The sequence below is a fragment of the Erpetoichthys calabaricus genome, chromosome 3 (assembly GCF_900747795.2).
Source record: "Erpetoichthys calabaricus chromosome 3, fErpCal1.3, whole genome shotgun sequence".
Lineage (NCBI taxonomy): Eukaryota > Metazoa > Chordata > Cladistia > Polypteriformes > Polypteridae > Erpetoichthys > Erpetoichthys calabaricus.
Genome location: NC_041396.2, coordinates 18,296,798 through 18,308,942, shown reverse-complemented (window position 1 = coordinate 18,308,942; position 12,145 = coordinate 18,296,798). Strand labels below are relative to the sequence as shown.

Below are 12,145 nucleotides of genomic sequence, written 5' to 3'. Positions count from 1 at the left end.
GATAGATAGATAGATAGATAGATGGCGGCACGGTGGCGCAGTGGGTAGCGCTGCTGCCTCGCAGTTGGGAGATCTGGGGACCTGGGTTCGCTTCCCAGGTCCTCCCTGCGTGGAGTTTGCATGTTCTCCCCGTGTCTGCGTGGGTTTCCTCCGGGCGCTCCGGTTTCCTCCCACAGTCCAAAGACATGCAGGTTAGGTGGATTGGCGATATTAAATTGGCGTGGGTGTGTTTGTGTGTGTCCTGCGGTGGGTTGGCACCCTGCCCGGGATTGGTTCCTGCCTTGTTGACTGGGATTGGCTCCAGCAGACCCCTGTGTTCAGATTCAGCGGGTTGGAAAATGGATGGATAGATAGAATGAAACTCTAATTTGTCCCAAAAAGGAAATGTTTTTTTTTTACAGAAGCTCAATAAACAAGTACATAAATAAATCCATACATACATACTGTTGCTGGTAGTTGGGGTATCACCCTTGTAATCCCATTTAATTATACAAAGGCAAAAAGAGGTTCTTCAATGCCCAACTAAAAAGACACTGACTTGAGGTCAGTCTTGTAGGCTTTCCCTCTCTCTGCTTTCACTTTATGGTATGCGACTCTGGCTCCAGGTCTATTTAAATGACACCACCTTTCTGTGCCATCTGTTTATATTGCAGATCAGCCATAAGGGCCAGGAGTTGGTCTGGAAGTCACGGTCGGGTGGGAGCGCCCCCTCTCTTGGTGTCTTCTCTGGGCTGTGAAGAAAGGACAGGATAGCATTAGCGACCGCGCCCTCGCTCATCCCAGAGTGGTATTACATACCCCAGTCAAACTTGTTTGAGGACTCCTGGGTACACATACGTGACAATACATAAATAAGACAGTAAGCAAATAGACACAAGAATAATTAAAAGAAAACTTCTGACCTAGCTAAAGATAAAAAGAGCAGCTGTAATCATTGTGAGGCTCTCTAACGGTGTTTTGCCGTAGGCGTGAAGGAGCTCCTTTTCTGAATAACATCTCATTGCCTGCAAGTCAGAATCAGAATCACTTTTATTCTCCAGTACTTAATGTATAAGAATTTAACTTGGTGGATTTTGAGCTGCTTATAATGGAAGACAGCATCACATACAAATTACATAAGTAGCATACGTTAAAAAGAAAAACAAAGTTGCAAAATAGCATGATTATAAAAGAGATGTGCAAATGATGTGCAAGTGAAAGTGTGAGTGTGTGGTGTGTATGCACGTGGTACACACTCATACTTGTATATACAGTACATGACAGAATGCATGAATATACAAAGATGGCAGGCTAAGTTACTGGTTTGAGGGGGCTATGGCTCTGGAAAGAAACTATTGAGGCGTCTGTTAGTTTTAGTTCAGATTTGTTTAAACTCTCTCCTGCAGTACCACGTCCAGGCAGTGGCGTAGCTCGAGTTCATGCGGGGCTTTAATTTGCCACCCTCCAACATATCTGAATATGTTAACCTATTTAAATAGAAAATTAAAATGACGTAAAGAGAAAATTTAAGATCAGTTTTGCACAGATTTATTCATATATAGAGAAACAGCAATCATTTTTCACATATAATTGTGTATAAGCATCAACTAGACAAGAATATCGTATAGACACGCTGATAAGCCGTGTTCTGATTATTAGTTTAATATAATTATGCTGTGAAAAGCAGAACCAGTGTAGTGTATAAGTGATAGGTGGGGATGTTTTCTGCGCAGAGCAAGAACGCATTCGGATTGATAAGGAAACAAAATTATAAATTGTAAATTAGTTGTTTATCTTCTTAGAAATTATTATTGGTGTAATGTGTATGTTTATTTTTGTCATTGCCTCATAAGTTTCAACTGCTGTGTCAGCAGGACAGTCTGAAAATTATTTTTGAAGCATTTGTGGATAAAAATCAGAGAATTTTACTTTTAGCATTCAAGTCAAGTCATGTCGGGGGGGCATGCACTGGTACAGCGTGTTGCCTCTCCCACCACACGATGAAACAACTCGGGATCCCGGTTGGCAACCCCCCAGGCAGACACGCAGTCCAGTCCCACCCTCCGGAAATGACCCTCTATCTGCCGCAGCCAGGTGTCACGTGGGCGACCCCTTGGCCTGATCCAACAATGAGGATCCTATAAGCCGGATCACCCTCAGGGAAATGAAGTGTGATTGTGATAGTGCCATAACTTGATGCTAACTCACAATACAGGTCATGTGCCTCATTCGGGACTCCATGAGCAACACAAAGTCAAACCAACGGTACCCAAGGATTTTCTGGAGAGACAAACATGAAGGAGTCCAGTCTTCATTCATCTCAGGTCACTGGATAGCGTCCATGTCTCGCAACCATATAGCAAGACAGGGAACACCAGGACTCTAAAGACTTGGACCTTCGTCCTTTTGCAGAGATATCGGTAGCACCACACACCCCCTTCCAGCGACCTTATGACCCCCCCCATGCTCTCTCAATCCGTCTACTGACTTCATAGGAAGAGTCACCAGAGACATGAATGTCACTGCCAAGGTAAGTAAACCACTCTCTGCAGAAAGACACACTGCTGATGGTCGTGCCCAAGAGGTCATTAAAGGCCTGGCTGTTTGGTTTTTATCAGGACCCTCGCAATGAGATGCACTGTGGTGTTTGAATGGCACTGTAAAGGGTTAAAAAGTGGCCAAACCAATTGTGCCCTTTAAGCATCACAGTAAATCCCATTCATTAGATATAGGAGTGTGCCAACTTTGCCAGGTTCCCACATTGGGCCGGGCAAAACTCAACTGAAACTTAACAAAGGGCATCTGTCTTTTCTGAAAAATGTCACAACGCAGGGTGGCCAAACACTTTTTAACCCTTTACAGTGCCATTCAAACACCACAGTGCATCTCATTCATTATAAATATATATATAGGAGAGTGCCAACTTCGCCAGTCATTTTGGCCCAGGTACCCACATTGGGCCGGGCAAAACTCAACTAAAACTTAACAAAGGGCATCTGTCTTTTCTGAAAAATATGAAAACGCAGGGTGGCCCAACACTTTTTAACCCTTTACAGTGCCATTCAAGCACCACAGTGTATCTCATTCATTAGATATATAGGAGAGTGCCAACTTCGCCAGTCATTTTGGCCCAGGTACCCACATTGGGCCGGGCAAAACTTAACAAAGGTGTCTGTCTTTTTTTTTTTTTTTTTTTACAAAAGTGTGACAATTGGGGTGACACAATGCTTTTTTAACCCTTTACAGTGTCCTTTAAACATCCCACAAAATCTAATTCATTAGATTTGGGAGTGTGCCAGCTTTGCCTATCCTTTTGACCTAGGTACCCATGTTGGGCCATGGAAAAGCTCAACTGCAGCTTGACAACATTTGCACAAAGTATCAGAATTTGCTGTCCGGAGCTGAACATGGAGCTGTGAATAAGTAGCCGTCTTCAGCCTCGTCAGTTGAACTTCATCTGAACTAATCGCTCTTTTGTATATGAAAGCCACTTGTGTGGTGCTTTCCCACAATTCAGCCAATCACCAACGAGTAAGCAGGAGAGCCTGAGTACAATTTTACAAATGTGTCCTCCACACAACAACACTCAGAGCACTTCATATGTCGACTAACGTTAGCAGCCTTTAACAACGTGTAAAGGTTTCATATGTCAGTTAGGTACTGTAACATCAGATAATGTCTTTTTAACACTCGGTATCAAACCTATTACACATACTGCTGCTCCATTGTTACTCTAGTAAACCTCTTGCTTTAGTGTCGTAACTCTTGATGTGACGTCATCTAGCTTACAAGAACTTGGAACAAATTCAGATTTCTAAAACACGACTGCAAGTGCAGCACGGCCTACTTCTTCATGCTTTCGTTTCTATTTTTTCTGTGCTCCTGACTGGTATTGAGTTGAAGCCATCTCTCTGCTCGTTAATGGACAATGATCACAATAGGTGTCTGTCAACGACGTCGTTTTAATGATGCATGAAACAGTAATAACCTCGATAGAGCCAAGCTGTGGATCTCCAGAGCTCCAGTCAGTTGAGGAGGTTGTCGCTTTACACTAATACGTCAGTGACGTTACACGATGTGCCCGGTTACACAATGGTTAAGATTAGGGTTATGGGAGGAGTTATTTGACTCAAGTCAAGTAAACCAAACAACAAAAATGTGCAATCCGATTGATTGTCCAGTGGAGCTCTTGTATCGCGAAGGTCTGCAAACCCCCAACACCCCCTAACATTGGTCCTCAGATCACGGGCCCCACACGCCGTGCATGATCTACATCGGAGAAAAGAAGTATCGAACGCATCAATGTTATTCTCACTAAATAGATTTCTAATGGGGCTAATGACATGAAATTTTCACCAGATGTCGGTAACAACCAAAGTAATCCAAACATACAAAGAAATCAAAACAAATAAGTCCATAAATTAAGTTATGTGTAATAAAGTGGAATGACACAGGGAATAAGTATTGAACACACAAAGAAAAGGAAGTGCAAAAAGGCCTGGCAAGACAAGAAAGCAGCTGACATCTGTCAGAATTTAGAAGGTAATCCTGATAGCCCCTGTGGTAGACGACCAGGGACCTTGCCCCACCGGGACGCCTGAAACAAGGAAGGACCTGGAGAGGGGCAATATACTCCCCTGCACGCAAGATGGCAGCCTCCCTGGATTCCATCAGGGTGGAAGCACATCTCTGTGAGGATCTGTGGCTGCCACCAGGGGGCGCCTGAATGGTTTCTGAGCTATGGACTGCAGCACTTCCGCCATACCAGGAAGTGCGATAGATAGATAGATAGATAGATAGATAGATAGATAGATAGATAGATAGATAGATAGATAGATAGATAGATAGATAGATAGATAGATAGATAGATAGATAGACTTTATTAATCCCAAGGGATGCAGCACATCCGGGTGTGCCATAAAAGGGGCCGCCTCACTCCATTCGGGGAACCGGAGTCAGGTGGAAGAGGACGGAGCTTGCAATGGAGCAGAAGAAAAGGAAGTCTAAAGGACTGTGAGCTGGATTGAGCTGAGTGTTGTGTTGTGTTGTGTGCCCAGGAATAAAATGTGCATGCTTTTCGACATCTGGAGTCCGTGTCTGTCTGTGACGAGGCTGATCTTCCACACCCCCTAGCAGTGCAAATGAAAATCAGCGGGTTTAGTCGTAATTGATGGCCTATCATTACCAAGGGGTCACACAAGAAGCATCTCATGATGGGTAAAAGCAAAGACCTCATTGTTGCCAAACATACCGATGGCATTGGTGCAGATGTACAGTAAAACCTTGGATGGCGAGGAACTTAGTCTGCGAGTGTTTTGCAAGGCGAGCAAAAATTTCTAATAAAGTTTAACTTGATAAACGAGCGAGGTCTTGCAATACGAGTAGTACATCTACGCTGTCTGCCGAGCATCACGTGATCACAACTGAGCCGATGGTGGTTCTTCTCTCTCTCCCTCTCTCTCTCTCGCTGAGGCATTGTGGGTTATCGTCTCCCATGCTCGGTCCCAGTCAGCGTGCCTCACTCGTATAGTCAACATTCGTACGAGCGGATACTGTTTACTACAGGATTGTGACCACGTGTGTGAGCGTACAGCATTGTTTTATTTTGTGTCCAAGTGTAGTGACTGTTCTTTACTAACTGTTCTGCATCAAAAGAAGTTTGTAGAAAAGCACCACCTGAATAAGGCTGTAGCAGTGCGAGCGATGAATCTGTTTAACGATAATGCAATGTCACGTTTCTGCGAAATCCTCAAAATGAGGCAAAAGCAACTCTCATTGGATAAGTTCCTTGTTAAAGTCACAAAAAAAGAAAAAGATTCCAGTGAGCCAACAGATTCCGTTAGTTAGAGTGAAAGTCGTCCTACACAATAACCCTCCTCCTCCTCTCTCTCATCTCCCTCACACCAGCCATAAGTCTTTACAAAAGGTTAATTTGTTTTATGTATTTTTACTTTATATTTTGTATTAATCATTTTTTATACGAATATTTTCGGGTTGTAGAATGAATCATCTGAGTTTCCATTATTTCTTATGGGGAAATTCACTTTGATACACGAGTGCTTTGGATTACAAGCACGTTTCCGGAATGAATTAATAATAATTCTTTGCATTTATATAGCGCTTTTCTCACTACTCAAAGTGCTCAGCAATTGCAGGTTAAGGACCTTGCTGAAGGGCCCAACAGAGCAGAGTCCCTATTGGCATTTACGGGATTCGAACCGGCAACCTTCCGATTGCCAGTGCAGATCCCTAGCCTCAGAGCCACCACTCCGCCCAAATTACGCTCGCACCACTGTATTTCTAAACTTCTGAATGTTCCAGTGAGCTCTGTTGGGGCCATAGTCTGCAAGTTGAAAGAACATCATTTCAATATGGTGTCCCGCAGGGCTCAGTACTGGGACCTTTACTGTTTTCACTTTACAGGCTTCCACTGGGATCTCTCATTAGGAAACAGAATGTTAATTTTCACTCGTATGCAGATGACACCCAGTTATACCTTTCATTTAAATCAGATGAAGTTTCTCCGATGTTGTCTTTAATTAGTTGTGTTAACGAATTAAAGGAGTGGATGAATGAGAACTACTTGTCTTTAAATACAGATAAAAGAGAGATGTTAATTGTTGGAGTGAATGACGCTGATCACAACAATATTTTGTCATCATTTAACTCAGTTGGAATCTCCATTAATTTTACTGAATCAGCCCACAATCTAGGAGTTCTCTTTGACTCTAGCATGTCATTTAAAGTGCATATTACAAAGTTGTCCAAATCATGTTTCTTCCATCTTAAAAATGTTAGGAAATTAAGGCGCTTTCTAAATAAACAGGATTCTGAGAAAATAATTCACGCATTTATCTCTAGTAGGATTGACTACTGCAATGCGGTGTTCACTGGATGTTCAAATTGTTCTTTATACAGCCTCCAGTTAATCCAAAATGCTGCTGCAAGAATAATTACAAGAACAAGAAAATACGAACACATAACCCCAGTTCTAGAGTCGTTACACAGGCTCCCGGTTAAGTTTAGGGCGGATTTCAAAATTCTCAATTTAATATATAAAGCCTTAAATGGCCAAGGGTCCGGCTTACTTGTCTGAACTTATCATGACGTACAAACCTGAGCGCACATTAAGATCTCAAGATGCCGGTCTGCTTATGATTCCAAGGATTAATAAAATAACAGTGGGAGTTCGAGCTTTTAGTTACAGGACCCCCTAAACTGTGGACTAGTCTGCCTGCTACTATAAGGGATGCCCCTTCAGTCTCAGCTTTTAAATCCCGGCTGAAGACTCACTACTTCAGTTTAGGACACCCTGACTAGAGCTGCTGTTTAACTATACAGACTGCATCTCTGTTGTTAGTCATTGCACAAAAACATAAGTAATATGATGGTTAGAATTGGATACTAACCCTCACCTATTCTGTTTCTCTTCTCGGTACTCAAATGTGGCACTTGGTGCCACGGCCCACCTGTCAAGTTGTTTTGCCTGCCTAAGGTAAAGTCATCTCTGATGGAAGATCACAGGAATCGTGGGAAAGAAGGGGGTCCATTCATCGGATTGGTTGGCCCAGCACTGTTTCAGCCGTGGAATGGCCAAATGGGGGAGGCAGCTTGATGGATGAGGTCTCCAGGACTCTAAATATATCCAAATCTTCTTATGTGATATCATTTACTGTTAAATTCTGCTCCGTACTTCTAAAATTTTTATTTTTATACTGTATTGAGGATTTGTACAGTTCTGTGTATTGTATTGTATTGTACTGACCCCCTTCTTTTTGACACCCACTGCACGCCCAACCTACCTGGAAAGGGGTCTCTCTTTGAACTGCCTTTCCCAAGGTTTCTCCCATTTTTCCCTACTAGGTTTTTTTGGGGAGTTTATCCATTGTCTTTGTGGAGAGTCAAAGCTGGGGGGCTGTCAAGAGGCAGGGCCTGTTAAAGCCCATTGCGGCACTTCTTGTGTGATTTTGGGCTATACAAAAATAAACTGTATTATATTGTATTGTATCATTTCACCATAAACCGGCCACAACCAGCTGTGCCTTGCAAGATTTCTCTCTTATTATATAAAGAAATCTTAGGTCGAGACGTGACCTTCTCGGAAAGACACTTTGACGTCCCGCAGGAACAACCAATTTAAAACACGATCACGGACATCTAACCTCTCACTGGTTGGAATGCTTTTGGCAGACACACTCTCAGCTCTTAAAAATTGTATATGTTCTAAATGACACGTCAACGACTAAGCAAAGAGGAAAGAGCAGCGCGTCGAAAAGAGACACAAATGCGTTGGAGAGAAAAGAAGGCAAAAAAAATGCAAAAAAGAACAAAAATAATCTATGTACAAATTCTGAAAATAAGGAAAGTAATAATCAGCCCGGACCAAGTGGAACTGAAAAGCTCGTAGGTCCCATCCTGTAAGACAGCGTTTCTCAACCTTTAAGTATTTGCGACCCGAGTTTTCATAACAGTTTTAATCGCCCCCCCTCTAACTTTTTTTGAAAGGAGCCCACCAATACCAATTTGTTCTTTTTTAATTAATGATATATTGTAGATGCATATTTTATTATACCTACTTAACTTTTATCGAAATTTATCTAACTCTATATTTATTTTTCTAGTATCAGAATGTAGTTTAAGTTAATTTGTTTTGGTTTCAATAGATGTATTTTTCATATTTTCAATTCTTGTTTTCTTCTTTTCACATGTTCGCGCCCCACTTTTTGTTACTTCGCGCCCCCCTAGGGGGGCCCGCCCCACAGATTGAGAACCACTGGCGTAAGAAATAAGAGACTTCATGAAAACATTCAAAAACATTGGCGTGATACACATGCAGAGCAGGTTAGAGATTACCTTCTTCTTCTTCTTTTGGCTGTTTTCGTTCGGGGTTGCCACAGCAGATCATCTTCTTCCATATCTTTCTGTCCTCTGCATCTGGTTAGAGATTATGAAAGTAGTAAAATTCGAAAGTATCAAAAAAAAGAAAGCAAAGATCGCATTAGCACAAACAAACTGAAATTATTACTCGGTGAAATAACGGAACAGCAAAAAGAGATTGAATATATGGACATACTGTAGGTGATATGTTTGAAGTATGTAGAGATAAAGTTTAAGTCGGAGACTTGTAGATCGTCTAATTCGTGTTGCCATCAGGGAGAAGTAGTGTCTCTTCCCAATGAAGAGGCGTATGCACGAGAGTTAAAAGATTCGTTGTTTGGTGAAAGTGAAATCCACAAACACTACCGGCAAAATATGTATAATAATCTATTTGTGTTCGCATTATTCAATACTCAATACGTAGATTTACACAATAATTGACCATACGCTATGAGAATCTGTGGTTCCGCAACAATTAAAGCTACGACAAGTTTAATTTCGAAAGAAGCCACAATTCAGCCAGGTGTATATTTATGATCATGGAGGAGCGATCGAACATAGAATCGAAAGAGTAGGTAACAATTCCCATGAAAATAACAATCTCTTTAAATTGTATATCTGGGTAACCAAACCCAGGGGTGGGCGAGCGATGCGAGCAGGGGGCAGAGCCCCCTAGTCTGACAAAAGAATAATCAGAAGAGTTGTCCAAGAGCCAAGGACCGCTGGCTGAGATCTTCAGAAAGACCTGGAATTAGCAGGTCCAGTTGTTTCAAAGAAAACAAGAAAGAATGCACTCAACCACCATGGCCTCTATGCACGCTCACCACGCAAGAAAAAGCGCGTTGAAGCTCGTGTAAAACATTTGGACAAGCCAATGAAATACTGGGAGAATAGAATCTGGTCAGATGAGACCAAAACTGAACTCTTTGGATGTCACTGCTCACACCATGATGGGAGGAGAAATGGCACTGCACGTCACTCCCAAAACATCCCAAAATACTGGCAGACATCATAGAATTGAAGAAAGGATGAACCAGTGGGTAGCGCTGCTGCCTCGCAGTTAGGAGACCTGGGTTCACTTCCCGGGTCCTCCCTGCGTGGAGTTTGCATGTTCTCCCCGTGTCTGCATGGGTTTCCTCCCATAGTCCAAAGACATGCAGGTTAGGTACATTGGAGATCCTAAATTGTCCCTAGTGTGTGCTTGGTGTGTATGTGCCCTGCAGTGGGCTGGCGCCCTGCCCGGGGGTTTGTTTCCTGCCTTGTGCCCTGTGTTGGCTGGGATTGGCTCCAGCAGACCTCTGTGACCCTGTAGTTAGGATATAGTGGTTTGGATGATGGATGGATGGATGGATGGATGGATGGATGGATGGATGGATGGATGGAGAAATGTACCAGGATATTCTTGATAAGAATCTGCTGCCATCTTCCAGGATGCTGAAGAAGATGAAACGAGGGGGGACATTTCAGCAAGACACACAGCCAAGGAAACTCTCAATTGGTTTCAGAGAAAGAAAATGAAGCTGCTAGAATGGCCGAGTCAATCACCCAACTTGAATCCAATGCAAAATCTATGGAAAGAACTGAAGATCAGAGTTCATAGAAGAGGCCCCTTCAAGATTTGAAGACACTATATGTTGAAGAACGGGCCAAAATCACACCTGCATGCGACTTGTTTCTCCGTGCAGGACGCTGTCATTACCAACAAAGGCTTTTCTACTAAGTATTCAATACATTTCAGTACACGTGTTCAATTCTTATTCCCTGTGTCATTCCACTTTATCACACATAACTTCATTTATGGACTTATTTGTTTTGATGTCTTTGTATTTGTGGATTGCTTGGGTTGTTACCGACATATCGTGTAAATTTCATGTCAGTAGCCCCATTAGAAATCTATTTACTGAGAAAAACTTTGACGTGTCCAGTCCTGTATGTATAGGTAGGGGCGGCTACACTCCTAAAGGTAGTGTTGTGCCCAACTCAATGCAAAGGTCACCAGGATAGGCCGTAGCACCCTGTGAGTCTGAAATGTTAAAAAAATGGAGCAAAGAATATTAGCTAAGGGGGTACTTTACCAAGAACATAAAAGACCACCATACATTGCTGTGTCTTGGCTCAGGCCCAGCCTTTTGTACTCCCCTCTGGATAAAACTGAAGGAATAGTTATCCATGCCAACATCATCCAGATGCTGTAGCTTCTGCTTGTTTTTAATTTTCTTATGCTTATATACAAGGCTATCCACTTTATTATTTCTTTCTCTAATCATTGTGTTATTTTTTATTCCAATTTAAGGCACATTTCTCAAAAGCTCATGGCCGTAGCTGAGGGGGATTTGAAAGGGTGGATGTAAAGCACCAACCAGCCATCTGCCAGATCGCTGTGTCCCCACCGAGGCTGCTCCTACACTCAGGTTCAGGGGTCCTACTGACATTCTTACCTTTCTCCATGGCTCAGCTCAGACTCTTCAAATTCTTACTTTCAGAAGGTACGTATTCAAAATAATTACTGGAAGTGGTAACCTTTAGTAGATGAGCCATCATGATCAGCATCACTGTTTTCATAATGTGTTTTTTTGGGGTCTTTCTTTCTGTACGGTCAAGAGAAGTGATGAGTGAAACAAGTAAGTTTCAATTTGCAAACAAATACATGAAACTGAAAATGAAACTCAAACTAGCAAAACTCTAAAAAGATTTTTTTTTTTTTTGAGGTTTGGAGGTTCAGTTAAGGAAGGGGATATACGGGGTTCAGCCTCAGAATATCAATTAGGGGGCAATATCCTTTGCTTGCCATCCCAAACGATTTGGTAACATAATTTTACAGATTTTCATGTTTTGCAATTTTATGTACAAATTCACACTTGCAGAAATTGTGACCAATATGGGGCATTGTAGCACCCCATACCCCAAACACAGCCACAAATGGCACAAGTCCCAAAATAAATAAAGTGATTTATTCTATAACAACACCTTACTTAAAAGGTTTCTTATATGTTGTTCAACTATAAATACTGTTCTTCTCTCTCTTTTATTTCCCCCACTCCTCCCAGATGAGTGTTTTCCAGCTCCCCTACACTCCCGACTCCGACTCCCCTTATTAAAATCCCGAGAGCACATTTGGTGCCAGGGCATCATCACCCACCAGAAGTGCTTCTGGGTCATGCAGAAGTTCCAAAAAGTAGGGAGTGTAACACCCTACAGCATCCTCTGGCCCCGCTGGACTACAGTTCCCATCATTCCCTGCAGGTGTCTGAATGCATACTGAAGTCCAAGGATGTTGCCAGCTAGCAGA

General features: G+C 42.5%; 1 protein-coding gene across 1 annotated transcript in view; it reads left to right on the top strand.

The window, feature by feature from the left end:
- The window catches only part of LOC114647661 (E3 ubiquitin-protein ligase SIAH1-like), a 46,102-nt gene that overhangs the window by 8,735 nt on the left and 25,222 nt on the right, over positions 1 to 12,145 (top strand). Inside the window, exon 2 of the mRNA XM_028796267.2 lies at positions 11,150 to 11,342. The gene's annotated coding sequence lies outside the window, so the exon portion shown is untranslated. The remainder of the gene's footprint in view (positions 1 to 11,149; positions 11,343 to 12,145) is intronic.